This window comes from Leucopleurus acutus (assembly GCF_964270905.1).
Source record: "Leucopleurus acutus genome assembly, chromosome: 4".
Lineage (NCBI taxonomy): Eukaryota > Metazoa > Chordata > Mammalia > Artiodactyla > Delphinidae > Leucopleurus > Leucopleurus acutus.
In genome coordinates, this window is record NC_139146.1 from 65289623 (window position 1) to 65304071 (window position 14449).

Below are 14449 nucleotides of genomic sequence, written 5' to 3' on the forward strand. Positions count from 1 at the left end.
AAGACTCTGATGATCTATAGGACGGAAAGGGGCGTACAGACAATAGGGCCCATGAAACTGGCTGGCTAGAGCTGAGCTATTAGCTTAACGGGGCAGTCATACAGGGTTGCCCCTCAGTAGAAAACTGTCATGCCCCCCACTCCCTAAGCTTTGCAAGGAAGCTTTTATTTGGGGATCGGGTAAAAATAAATAAATAAAAATCAACTTTTCAAAACGTCACCAATATGAAATCAGCATTCCAAGACTGTTCCCACATGGAGGTATGGTATCCACATACATCATCTCCATGTAGTAGCAGGGCCCCAGGCCAAGAAAATAATACAAAAAAATGGCCCAGAAGCAATGATACCCACGGGCACTGACTGAGACAAATAAGGAAACTCCTCTGGGTTCCCACAGTCCCAGTCCCATGAAACTCCCATGTTAACCCTCACGGAAGAGGCACTCACAGTCACAGGTTAAGACCAAAGAAGAAAAAAACCCACTCTAAGAAACAGCCAATGCAAATGGAAAAATAGGTGCCCCAAGAGCTAAAAATAGTAGAACAGTGTGGAAGAGACTTTAAAAATATATTTAAATAACTGGAAAAAGTAAAAATGGGATAATATGGAAGGATAGCAGGTGAAACTGAAAAAATGTACTACAAACTCCAAAAGTGAAGGAAGGGAAAATTAAAAAAAACAAGATCCGACTTCCCTGGTGGCACAGTGGTTAAGAATCTGCCTGCCAATGCAGGGGACAAGGGTTCGATCCCTGATCTGGGAAGATCCCACATGCCACGGAGCAGCTAAGCCCGTGTGCCACAACTACGGAGCCCATGAGCCACGACTACTGAACCCGTGTGCCACAACTACTGAAGCCCGGGCGCCTAGAGGCCGTGCTCCGCAACACGAGAAGCCATGGCAATGAGAAGCCTGCGCACCACAACAAAGAGAAGCCCACTCTCGCCACAACTAGAGAATGGCTGCGCGCTGCAACGAAGACCCAACACAGCCAAAAATAAATAAATAAATAAATAAAGTTATTTTAAAAACCCCCCAAAAACAAGATCCCTCCCTCTCTCTCTCTCTAGATAGACTGATCTATAGAAAGAGAGATACACATACACACAAATCAATTCTACTTCCATGCACTAGCAACAATCCGAAAATGAAATTTATAAAAAAGTCCATTTATAATAGCATCAAAAAGAATAAAATAGGAATAAATTTAACAAAGAAGTGCAAGACTTGTACACTAAAAACTATAAAACACTATTAAAAGAAATTAAAGGAGACTTAAATAAATGGAAAGCTATCCATAGACAAAGATTTGGAAGAATTAAATTATTAACATGGCACTACTTCCCAAAACAATCTCAAGATTAAACACAATCCCTATCAAAACCCATCTGGTTTCTCTGTAGAATATAAAAAGCTTATCCTGAAAAGGGAAAGAATAGTCTTTCAACAAACAGTACCGGTACAACTGGATATGAACATGCAAGAGAAGGAAGTTGGACCATATACAAATATTAACTCAAATGAATCAAACACCTAAAGGTAAGCCCTAAAACTATAAAATTATTAGGAAAAAAAGGGAGTAAATCTTCAACACCTTGGATTAGGCAATGGTTTCTTAGATATGACATCAATAGTACAAGTGACCAAAAAAAAAAAAAACCAGATAAATTGGACTTCATCAAAGTATAAAACTTTTGCGCTTTAAAGGACACTATCAAGAAAGTAAAAATACAACCCACAGAACGGGAGAAAAATTGTATAAATCTGATAAGGGTCTAGTATTCAGAATATATAAAGAACTCTTACAATTTAAAAAAAAGGGTACATAACTCAATTTAAAATGAACAAAGGATTTGAAAAGATGTACAACATTAGTAGTCATCAGGTAAATGCAAATCAAACCCAGAGTGAGATACCACTTCACACCCACCAGGACAGCTATAATCAGAGACTGACAATAAAAAGTCTGGCAACGATGTCAAGACACTGGAACCCTCCTATAGCACTGGTGGGATTGTGAAAGGGTTCAGCTACTTTGTAAAACACTAGCAGTTACTCAAAAAGTTAAAGACAGGGTTACCTTATGACCTAGCAATTCCACTCCCATATAGCTACCTAATGAAAACATTTGTCCACTCAAAAATCTGTACATGATTGTTCACAGCAACATTACTCATAACAGCAAAAAGTGGAGACAACTCAAACGTCCATAAACTGATGAATATATAAACCAAATGTGGCATATCTATACAATGGAGTATTATTCAGCAATAAAAAAGAATAAAATGCTGGTAAGTACTATCAATACAACATGGGGGAACTTTGAAAACATTACGTTAACTGACGAAAGGCCATACAGTCATCCCTTGGTTTCCGTGGGGGATTGGTTCCAGGACCCCTGGGAAACATCAAAATCTGCGGGTGCTCAAGTCCCTTATATAAAACAGTGTAGAATGTGCCTATAACTTACACACATCCTCCTGTTTAACTTAAATCATCTCTAGATTACTTATAATAACCTAATACAATGTAAATGCTATGGAAACAGTTGCCAGCACATAACAAAGTCAACTTTTGCTTTTTGGAACTTTCCGGAATTTTTTTTCCAAGTATTTTCTATCAGCGGTTGGTCGAATCATGGATGAGGAACCTGCAGATTCAGAGGGACAACTACATATTATGTGATTCCAGTCATACGAAATGTCCACAATAGGCAAATCCACAGAGACAGAAAGTAGATTCTTTGCTTCCTGGAGAGAAGGAGAGCAATGTGGAGTGACAGTCAATGATGGATACAGGGTTTCATTTCAGGGTGATAAAAACATCCTGGAATTAGATAGTGGTGATGGTTGTACAACTTTATGAATATACTAAATGCAACTGGAGTTTACACTTTAAAGGGGTGAATTTATAGTATGTTAATTATCTCTCATTTTGGGAGGGGGATGGATGCAAAAACCCTCAATGCGCAAGTTCAGGAATAGATAAGAAACAGCCAAAGAGGGAATTCATGAATTTGAAGGTGGCTCAGCTAATAAGGAGGGTTTGTTTTAATAGGGGTTGCAGATTTGCCAACAAAACAGTATCTTAAATTTGGGGCTTCTTTATATTCTCCTCTGTACTATACCTTGCCTCCTAGTCCTGTCAGGTAAGGAGCAATCTTACCCTTTTTGGTTAGAGTACCTGGCACAGCAATTCAGACATGGAATGAATGTTTGTTTGTTTGGGGAGGAAACTAATATTTCTCTAGGTAAATGCAATAGCTGTGTGTGTGTGTGTGTGTGTGTGTGTGTGTGTGTGTGTGTGTATGTTCCTATAACAGCAAATAGTTGGCAGTAAGTAGAAAAGGAAAAAGTTCAGGGTGGGAAAGGAAAACAGGTAGGCTGAATAATGTCATCCCCTCCCCTCAAAAGATATCTCCATCCTAATCCCTAGAAACTTATATGGGCAATAAAACAGCAACTATGATTAGGTTAAAGTCTTGAGATGGGGAGAGAAGCTGATGTTCTGGGTGGACCCTAAATGTAATCACAATTTGTCTTTTAAGAGGAAGCAGAGAGAGATTTGACTGCAGAAGAGGAGAGGGTAATGTGAGCAGAGATGAGAGTGATTCACTTTGAAGACGGAGAAAGGGGCCACAAACCAAGGAATACAGGCAGTCACTAAAAGCTGAAAAAGTCAGGAATGCAGATTCTCCCCTAGAGCTTTCAAGAGGAATCAGCCCTGCCAACTTGATAGCCCAGTAAGACTTCTTGCAGACATCTGGCTTCCCAAATAGTTAAGAGAGTAAATTTGTATTAAGTCACCAAGTTTGCAGTAATTCATTACAGCAGCAACAGAAAACTAATACAAAAGGTAAGCAGAAGAAGAGGAATAATTCCGCCTTGAGAGAAACAAAGGAAACTGATACCAAAACATACAAGGGCATTAGAATTACTTCCCAGTTTGGCGTGAGAACGGCCTCCCAGTTTGCAGAGGAGAACACTAAGGAGATTTGGATGAGAGGGTTGATGCAGTCAGGTGGGTGCAAACAAAACGGGTTGTCATGTTCAGAAAGAGGCTACCCTGAACACAACTAAAGCAGTAGAACCATGTGTGTTAGAAAGTAGGATTTGGAAAAACTTGTAATGTGCAAGGAATCCCCTTTGTTCATTCATTATATATAAAATATATGTATGTATTGAGCATTTACTATATGTCAGGTCCTGTACTTAATGACATTCATAATGGTTCTCAGGACTTTTCCTATCAGAAGCATTTACACAATGACACCAGGAAACAGGTACTAACACACCTGTCTAAACTGGCGAGCTATCTAAACACTATCATGTAAAAGCACTTGTGTTTTTGTCACTGCAGTTGTGTAGTAAAGTGGATTACCTTTATTTACTCGGCTCTGACCTCTCATTTCAATGCTCTTTGTCTTGGCCTGTTTGCAGGTATTTTAAGCAGTTAAAATCCAAGGTCAAACACTACTTCACTATCCGTTCATGTTTTGTGTTCTACGTCTTGAATATAATTGCTCTGCCTTTGGCTTGGTTCTCCCTAGAGCCAAGGTTCAGTTGCAGTTCTTTCTCTGGAAAGCAAATATACTAAAGAATTTTTGAACTAGAGGTTAAACATCATCCAGTCCAGCTCCTCAATTGACAGATGTCAGAAGTGACATTCAGTTGGTTCTAATGACTCTTCTATGCCCTCAGCCCAGGAACGGCAGGGCCAGGGCTAGAACTCAGGCCTCCCATCTCCCAGTCCGAGGACTCTCTCACAGGCTGTCGACTTTTAAGTCCAGAGTCCTAAGTCTGAGGGCTTGGTTTCATATTTTAATTAAATCCCCAAGTTATTATCATATGAAAAATCTAGCAACCTTATCTCTTTAAAGAATCAGACTTTCAGCTTATAACCAATACAAACTACGTGTAATGAAGACAAGTCATATTACCAACACGAGTCAAATTGACTCTTTTTACATTTGCATCACACATATTTAAAGTGGCTGATTTTGGGCTACTGAACAGATAAACTTTTTTTTTCAGTTTAAATAAACTGAATTTAAAAATTTTAAATCTAAGCCTCAATATTAATAAAAAGGAAATGCAAACTACAACAATGAAGATAGCATATTTCACCTATCATATAGAAAAGTGTTTTTTTTTCTCTCTCTGTCTCTGTTTCCAGAGTAGGAAGAAATGGGCAATCTTCACACAAGAATGATGAAAGTAAATAAAACTTCTCTAGAGAGCAGTTTGGATGTGTGTAGCAATGTCTTTAAAATATGCAAGCAACCCTTCAACTTAGCAATTTCACTTCAAATATTTCTTAAGCACACACACAAAAAAAGACTTAGTAATCTAGAAGGACAGCAACAGACTGGAAATAACTTAAATGTTCAACAATGGGTGACTGTTAATTATGATACATCCATGCATTGTAATAAAGTACAAGATCAGTAAAAACCACCTACTAGAAGAATATTTAATATCAGAACTTTCCATGATGAATTAAGCAACAAAAAGTAGGTCATAAAATAAGATGATGATGACAATAATGCTAACATGAAAGAACAGGTGCTTATATAGACACACACACAAAGATTATAAAGACATGCAAAATGTTAAGGATGGTTTTTTTCCCCCTTGGGCTTTTTAGTATTTACACATTTTCTAAAATATATAGATTTTTTTTTTCTTGGACAGAAGAAAAATCTAATCAGTGTACTTTAAAAATTGTGTTCCCTTTAACCTTTCCCAACTCCTACATACATCCACTTTTCATTCATGGACTCACTACAACCCTGAGACTCCCCAGGGGCTTCCCTGCTGTGATCCCCTGCAGGTGATCTGGACAATCCTGCAGGCCTTCCTCCCACACCAGGAAAACCAATGAAAACCAGAACAGAAAGCCCCTCTCCTGGGATGCCACGTCACGTCCTGGCTGTTCCAGGCAGTGAGACCCACACTTGGCTGTGAATGACCTTGGGCACTGCTCTCAGGCTCCTGGTCTTAACTCAAATTCCCAATGTTGGGACTTCCCTGGCGGTCCAGTGGTTAAGACTCAGCGCTTCCACTGCAGGGGGCGCTGGTTCCATCCCTGGTCGGGGAACTAAGATCCTGCATGCAGCGCGGTGCGGCCAAAACAAACAAAGGAACAAAAAATTCCCCATGTTTCCTCAAACCCCAACTGAGTTCAGAACCCTCCCCCCCTCCCTGAAAACTCCAAGTCTGCCCAAGCTTGCCCTCCAGTACTCTGTAATCTCTAGGGCAGTGCTTTTCAAACTGAGAGTTGAGATGTGTTAATGGACGGAGAAAACCAATTCAGTGGGTCCTGGCCAACATCTTCTTAACCATGATAAAAGTCCCTCCTCCTGTGGAGGGGAATCAGGCTCCCTACACTCACCTGCTCTTACTGCCTTCCTCTGGGACATCAAGTAAGTCAGTCCACTACAGGCTACAGATACTTCTGAGTTGCTACTGGTCTAGAAAGGTATTTACGACACTTTGTTGAGTAAACACAGTGTCTGACATTATCTTATTACTGTAAATAAACAGAATAAATAAATATATTAAGAGAGAATACTGGAAGTACAGGAAAGCATTCAACAAAATGTTTAACACAGTTATCTCTTGGTATATAGGGTTGTGAGAACTTATTTTCTCTTTTCGTCACTTTTAAAATTTTCCAATGCTCAACATCGCTAAGAATTAGAGAAATGCAACTCAAAACTACAATGAGGGACTTCCCTGGTGGCGTAGTGGTTAAGAATCCGCCTGTCAATGCAGGGGGCACGGGTTCGAGCCCTGGTCCAGGAAGATCCCACATGGCACCGACCAACTAAGCCTGTGCACCACAACTACTGAGCCTGCGCTCTAGAGCCCGTGAGCCACAACTACTGAGCCCACGTGCCACAACTACTGAAGCCCAAGTGACTAGAGCCTGTGTTCCATAACAAGAGAAGCCACTGCAATGAGAAACCCACTCGTCACAACTAGAGACAGCCTGTGCGCAGCAACGAAGACCCAACACAGCCGTAAGTAAATAAATAAATTTATTTTAAAAAAACCTCACACTGGGCTTCCCTTGTGGCGCAGTGGTTGACAGTCCGCCTGCCGATGCAGGGGACACAGGTTTGTGCCCCAGTCCGGGAAGATCCCACATGCCGCGGAGCGGCTGGGCCCGTGGGCCATGGCCACTGAGCCTGCGCGTCCGGAGCCTGTGCTCCGCAACGGGAGAGGCCACAACAGTGAGAGGCCCGTGTACCGCAAAAAAAAAAAAAAAAGAAAGAAAAAGAAAACCAACCTCACACCAGTCAGAATGGCCATCATCAAAAAGTCTACAAACAATAAATGCTGTAGAGGCTATGGAGAAAAGGGAACCCTCCTACCCTGTTGGTGGGAATGTAAATCAGCACAGCCATTATGGAGAACAGTATAAGAGGTTCCTTAAAAAATTACAAATAGAATTACCACACGATCCAGCAATCCTACTCCTGGGCCCAGAGAAAATCATAATTCTGAAAGATTCATGCATCCCATTGTTCACTTCAGCACTGTTTACAATAGCCAAAACATGGAAGCAACCTAAATGTCCATCTACAGAGGAATGGATAAAGAAGATGTCGTACATAGATACAATGGAATACTACTCAGCCATAAAAAGAAGGAAATGCCATTTGCAGCAACATGGATGGACCTAGAGATTATCACACTAAGTGAAGTAAGTCAGACAAATATCATATATCACTTATATGTGGAATCTAAAAAAAAAATGGTACGAATGAACTTATTTACCAAACAGAAACAGACTCAGACCTAGAAAACAAACTTATGGTTACCGAAAGGGAAAGATGGAGGGGCGGGATAAATTAGAAGTTTGGGATTAACATATACACACTACTATGTATAAAATAGATAATCAACAAGGACCTACTATATAGCACACGGAACTCTACGGGAAAAGATTCTGAAAAAGAATGGATATATGTATATGTATAACTGGTTCACTTTGCTGTACACCTGAATCTAACACAACATTATAGATCAACTATACTTCAATATAAAATAAAAATTTAAAAATTTCTATATTAAACATATATTACTTGCATGATTTTTAAAGCATTGTTACTACTTCTGTATTATTATTACTCTTTCTATATGAAGTGCTCTCCTAGGGCCGTCACATTACCTGTAATTACTGGGTTCAAATAATGGATAAAAGAGGAGATATGAGACAGATGTCAGCATCGTTTGATGCAGAATCTTTTAGGCCTCTAAGACCATGTTACTAAAAGCCATGGTGTGGAGAACAGGAGAGTGGACAACATCTAAATAAGTGATCACCCAAGTGATGACCAGGTCACTAGAAAGCCTGGTGGGAGGAAAGAACACAGACAGAAAAGGCAGATAAACCTAGGCTCAGACTGCAACTCCGCGGTGACAAGTTACTTTGTTCAAGCCTCAGTATTCTCATCTGTGAAACGGGGATGATATGATGACCCTTTCGAAGTATATCCCATTTGAAGTGGAGAATTTCTAGTAAATTCAGTACACAGTGAGTGGCATGGAGTAGGACTACAAACAAAACCAATGTCTTTCATCACTGAGAACAGGGGAAGTCAAGGAGGGAAGGCCAAAAGAAATAATCATATTTGCCTGCTCCTGTTTAAACTTTTTAAACGGCAATTTCTTAAGAAAGGGAGGAAATGCCCACCCTGTGAGTGAGAGGGAAGGAAAGGCAGGAGAGCCAGGGGTGGGCAAGCAGCACAGGGCCCGGCACATGCACAGCCCTGGAGGCCTTAATTACACCCTCTTGGCCTTGGCCTTGGCCTTGGTCTGCACAGGTTCCACCAAGTTCTCTGGAAAATGCTTTATAGGGGCTTCCTGAGGACAGTTATCACCCAGTGTCACCCCTAAGCCCAAAGTGATTCCACAAATATTTGAGCTTCTACCACTGATGGAGCACTGTCCTCATACACAGAGGAGAGGAGGGAGATGAAACAGAGGTTAGTTTCAAAGGTCTGACGAAGTATACACGCACGCCAAGATAGAATGAGTAATTTGGGACACAAGCTTCACAAGGGAGATGTAAGAGCTACAGGAACGCGTGCCTCCTGCTGGGAAACGAGGGAAGCTTCCTGGGAAAGAGGGCAACTCTGCTGCACCTGAAAGTCAGAATGGGGTTTTAGCAGGTTCTCCACAGAGGGATCCTCATTCCAGAGAGGGCACAGCACGAACAATGAGTGACCCAAAGGCAAAGGGTGTGTCTCGGCAGGAGCAGACCACTCGGGCCAACACGGGACACCTACTGAGGAGTAAGACTACCACCAACGACAATCACATCAGTAACCAACCAGTAATCATGGGTATTTTAAGGAGCAGTGAAAGAAAACGTGGAGGACTCCAATGTCAGGGTGACCTTCTAGACTAGCGGGGATGCGCTGAGCACAGGGAAGTGATGTGATTAGAGCTGTGCTTCTGTGAGATTAATGTGGCCACTATGCAGGAGTCAAATTTGCAGGGAGAGAGACTTCCGGCCAGAGGTCGGGAGACTATTGCAACAGTCCAGACTCTGATGGTCAGGGTTAGAGCGGAGACTGCAGTCACACAAGGAAACTACAAGACGCAAACAAAAATAAATAAGGATGCAACCTGACTAGTAATTTCCAGGATAATTCAACTCTAGTCTTAACACAAGCACAAATATCTATATGAAAAGTGGGGAAAGGTCAGCTCTAGCCACTGACTTCTTACTTTGGCGCTCAATGGATGCCACTCCACATTCCACCAAAGAACAGCATCCTGTCCTGAAAAAAGCCTTGAAAGGCACAACAGTGGTCCCAAAACACGAAAAAGGAAAATCCGGAACTCCCATTTGCCATGCAAGCCTCGGAATCAATTCAGAGCAGTATGTACTTCCAACCCTTGACGGAGGGCTGTGACCACACTTAATGACAAAATTATAAACTCCAGAGAATTTCTTTCCCCTGAAATAGTTTCCCATCTCCGGGGAACTATTCATGTCTAAAGTTCCCGATCAGACCTAGGCCGGGCCCGGAGGCCCCAAGTCATCTTAGATTTCTTGCCTTAGGTGACAGGAGACACAGCAGCTGAGGTGAACGTTTCCTACCACCAAGGGTAGCCACTAAAGAATGTCAGCTGGAGATTTCAACAAGCAAATCTTACTTAACAATCAGGAAAGGGGAAGTACAAAGGGGAGGGGGAAAGAATGGAAAACAAACCGCATAAAATAAATGATGGTTTTAATGCTTTGGACTAGGGGATCAATAACACTGGAAAGGGAGGTGGAAAGCACAGAAGGGTGCGAACCACGTTCTAGGTCCAGGGAAGGATGGTTCAAGGAACGCATTACGCAGACACACAGCAGGCCAAGGGACCATCATGCATGTCCCTGGACAAGGCAGACACGCACCCTCCTTCCCGCCAGAAAAAGGCCCAGGTGACGTGTCCAGCAGAGGCCTCGGCGTATCCACAGCAGCCACCTCTATCCTGGGGGTGGCTAGCTCATTCCTAGCACCCAGGAAGGGTGAGATAAGAAGACAGTTTTCTCCTAGAGAGTATTAGTAAGAATTAAGCCAAGTGAAAAAGAAGCGCTTCCTCTCAACTACTTGACAGCCCTTTAGAAAGCTCTGGAGAGGAGAGGTACGATGGTGGTGAAAAATGAGCAGGACCACACTTGTGAATTTTCCAAGGAAATTTACTTCTTCTACTCCAAGAAACCAAACTTTAACATCTTAAGGATTTTAGGGCTTCCCTGGTGGTGCAGTGGTTGAGAGTCCGCCTGCCGATGCAGCGGACACAGGCTCGTGCCCCAATCTGGGAAGATCCCACATGCCGCGGAGCGGCTGGGCCCGTGAGCCATGGCCGCTGAGCCTGCGCGGGAGAGGCCACAACAGTGAGAGGCCCGCATACCGCAAAAAAATTAAAAAAAAAAAAAAAATCTTAAGCATTTTAAAGGAAGAATTTCCTCAAAATATATTAGATTGAACCATAAGCAATCAGCATTTTTGTAGGTCAAAAACAGTCGAATGTTAACAATTTCATGTGACTGAATCGTACTACATGCCTTCCAACTTTTTCTACAGCAGAGACAGGCAAATTTTTTCTTAACAGACCAGACTGTAGGTATTTTAGGCTCTGAGGGCCAAGAGGCAAAACAGATTACGTAGGTAACCGTTCAAAAACATGAAAACCATTGTTAGGCCCTACAAAAACAGGCATGGGCTAGATCTGGCCCATGGGCCACCCTTTGCCAATCTCTGTCTTACAGTATGACAAGGGTAAACTTTTTCTGATAATGTTCACTATAAAAATGGCTGACTTTAGAGTAATACAGTGATGCCCTCGGAGGATACGAAAGTCTATCAGTAAAAGCCACTGCTCCCATCCCAGCCAGCTCTAACGCTGGTGGTTGGTCTGAGCCCCGAGTCTGCTGTCAGCGCTCCCTTCCGCTGCTGCTTCCACCGATCTGGCTTATTTTAGAAGCAGTTGTCTGCGGGAGGGTTTGAGGATGGTTCTAACTTTTCTACGAAGAAAAAAGAAAAAGAAATGTACAAGGAAATGGGGCTTAACGGTAACTGTGAATAACCATTAACTCCAGAAAGGATAGGGGAGCAAAGGCACTCTGAGGAATTACCCCAAACACACCCCTGATTTGAATTCAAAATTCCAGAGGTCCAAAGGGCAGCAACAAAAACAGGTAAATACCTAAACAGCTGGCCCAAGGCTGAAAGACTAAAGAGAGCAAAAAATAAGTTTGAGACAGACTATGCTTTATAGAAATAAGAGAGATCATTAAATGGGCAATAACCATTTTTCTCCTAAGTTATCAGGGTAGAGCCAAATAGAAAAAGGCTGCATTTGTAGCCACTCCCAAAAGACTACTGTTGGGAAAACTTAACTGTTGTGAGACATAGAAAGTCATCACTGAGGGAATCAACAGCTTCCTCCTATGGAGAATGTTAAGAAATTAGAGTCGGGGGCTTCCCTGGTGGCGCAGTGGTTGAGAGTCCGCCTGCCGATGCAGGGGACACGGGTTCGTGCCCCGGTCCGGAAGGATCCCACGTGCCGCGGAGCGGCTGGGCCCGTGAGCCACGGCCGCTGAGCCTGCGCGTCCGGAGCCTGTGCTCCGCAACGGGAGAGGCCACAACGGTGAGGCCCGCGTACCGCAAAAAAAAAAAAAAAAAGAAATTAGAGTCGGGGACTCTCTCGCCAACATGTATTCAACAATGACATACCCTGAGGACCTCTTCCGGGTCCGTGAATTTTTTTATTGCAAAAGAAGTTTTTAAATCATTGGGAAATGTTTCTAATTTATGGCATGGCTATTGTTTCAAATGTTGTGTATTGTGATGAAAAAGGAAAACTTAAACAAACAAACAAACAAAAAAACCTGTATGTGAGTGGATGCGCTGAAACAGAAAAGGCAGATGGCTGATATACACTTCTGGTCTGTCTTATAGGGCCACTGAATTATAAAAATCCTAATTTAGATAACATTTCTCATCATTCAATATTAAAAACTTACCCTAGAGCAGATCCATTCTCCTGCATTTCTAAACACTGTCATGTATATCTTATAAACCTTCACCAGTTCAGTAGCCTGCAATATTCTACACTGAAAATTAAAGGAAAAAAAGAGAGAGACAAATCCCATACATACATGAGCTGCCTGGATAACAGTGAACCTCTGGGTACCGTCTGCCCATAGCGACCAGTCAGCACATTATCAGGGGCCCCGGCAGTTTCCAAGTACTCAGGAAAGACTGAGATGTTTAAGCTGTGGTACAGGGAGGGGGAGACAAAAAGAAAGTAGAAATAAAAAAACAGATTTAGAATAATGATTGCATATTTTCATTCAAATGCTACTGATGACCACAAATTTCCAGATAACCAAGTTTATGAATTATTCATAGTCACATCCGAGATGAAGTCTCCCTGTCACTGTTGGCAGGCCCAGAGCACGCTGATGATTATTAGCATATGGCCCCTCTGCTAAGTGTGACAGAAGTGCACGTCGCTGCAAGTCTATCCATCAGGGCTGGCCCTCACTGGCCCTCTTTATTTATTTATTTATTTGGCCACGCCACGTGGCATGTGGGATCTTAGTTCCCTGACCAGGGATCAAACTGCACTCCCTGCATTAGAAGGGCAGAGGCTTAACCACTGGACCGCCACTGGCCCTCTTTAGAGGACCAGACAACCCCACCCACGCGGAAGCTTTTTCATCTCACTCTTCCTTAACGTCAAGGAATAGCACTAGCCTGGTGCTTTGTTGTGACATCTAAACTGATATTCTGTAAAACAAACATAACAAACAAACAAAAAAACTCTAAAAGTTTGAAAGGAAAAACTAAATTTTCTACATTGGGTACCAAAGACATCAAATTAATTTTTTTTAACTTTTCATGGAAGCAGAACATAAATATAGAAAAGGATGCATACCACACACAGCTCAATGAATTTTCCTCCACTGAACACACCAGATCAAAACCCAGAGCAGAAACCCCCTTCGTGCCCCCTCCTAAAGGTACTACTATGCATAGATTACTTTTGCCCTTTTTTGTAGACATCAAATTGATTTATTGTCCTTATCCAGTCTTCACTTAAAAAGCATACGTTGAACGCCTCCTATATGTGAAGACATAAGGCACTGTCTCTGTCTTTAAGGAAAGCAAAGTCTAGTGGGACCAAGAAACACACACAGCTGACCCCAAAGGGCAGTGGGATGAGCACAATGACTGAGATTCATGGCAAGCAGCCCAGAAATGGAGAAGTCGGGGAAGGCTTCCAAGTACCAGGGGTGCCTGGCATGTCCTCAGGCTGGGCAGGACTTAGCCAAGCAGGGACTGGGAAACAAGACAACTGAAAATACAGGAGTAAGAAAACTGCCTGGTGTATTGTGTTGCTGGGCTCTCTAGAGCGAGGCCAGGAAAGAAGCTGGAGCCCGACTGTAACCTTGTACACATATTCGAGAACTTTAGTTGCAGACAGCCACTGATGGATCAGAGCTGGGTTTCAGATGCATGACTCTCTCAGGATGGATTCAGAGAGGGCAGAGTAGCGGCAGGGAGACCAGTTAGGCTGGAGAGGAAGGGTGAAGATTAGGGCAGTGGAGGTAGGTGGGGAAGGGAAAAGGAGAGAAGAATTAGTACTTGGGAAACATCCAGACACTAAAAGCAGAGCAACATGGTACCTGACTACATGTGGGTGGACGGCAGTGACAAATGAGGTAGAGAATACTAGTGAATTAACAAGTTTAATAAGGAAGACAATGGGTTTAGTTTGGTGCATTAGAAACTGAGATGTAGAAGATTCGAGTGAGGACAACCAGATATTCTTGAGAGTGAGGCTTGGGGAAGAAACCTGAGCAAAACGTAAAGGCACAGAAGTGGTCACTACATAGAAAGTAGCAGAAATTAGATTAGCGGGTGGTAT

At 42.5% G+C, this 14449-nt stretch overlaps 1 protein-coding gene across 1 annotated transcript in view; it reads right to left on the bottom strand.

Moving 5' to 3' along the window:
• The window catches only part of APBB2 (amyloid beta precursor protein binding family B member 2), a 345736-nt gene that overhangs the window by 220199 nt on the left and 111088 nt on the right, over nucleotides 1-14449 (bottom strand). Inside the window, exon 5 of the mRNA XM_082838844.1 lies at nucleotides 12675-12791. The gene's annotated coding sequence lies outside the window, so the exon portion shown is untranslated. The remainder of the gene's footprint in view (nucleotides 1-12674; nucleotides 12792-14449) is intronic.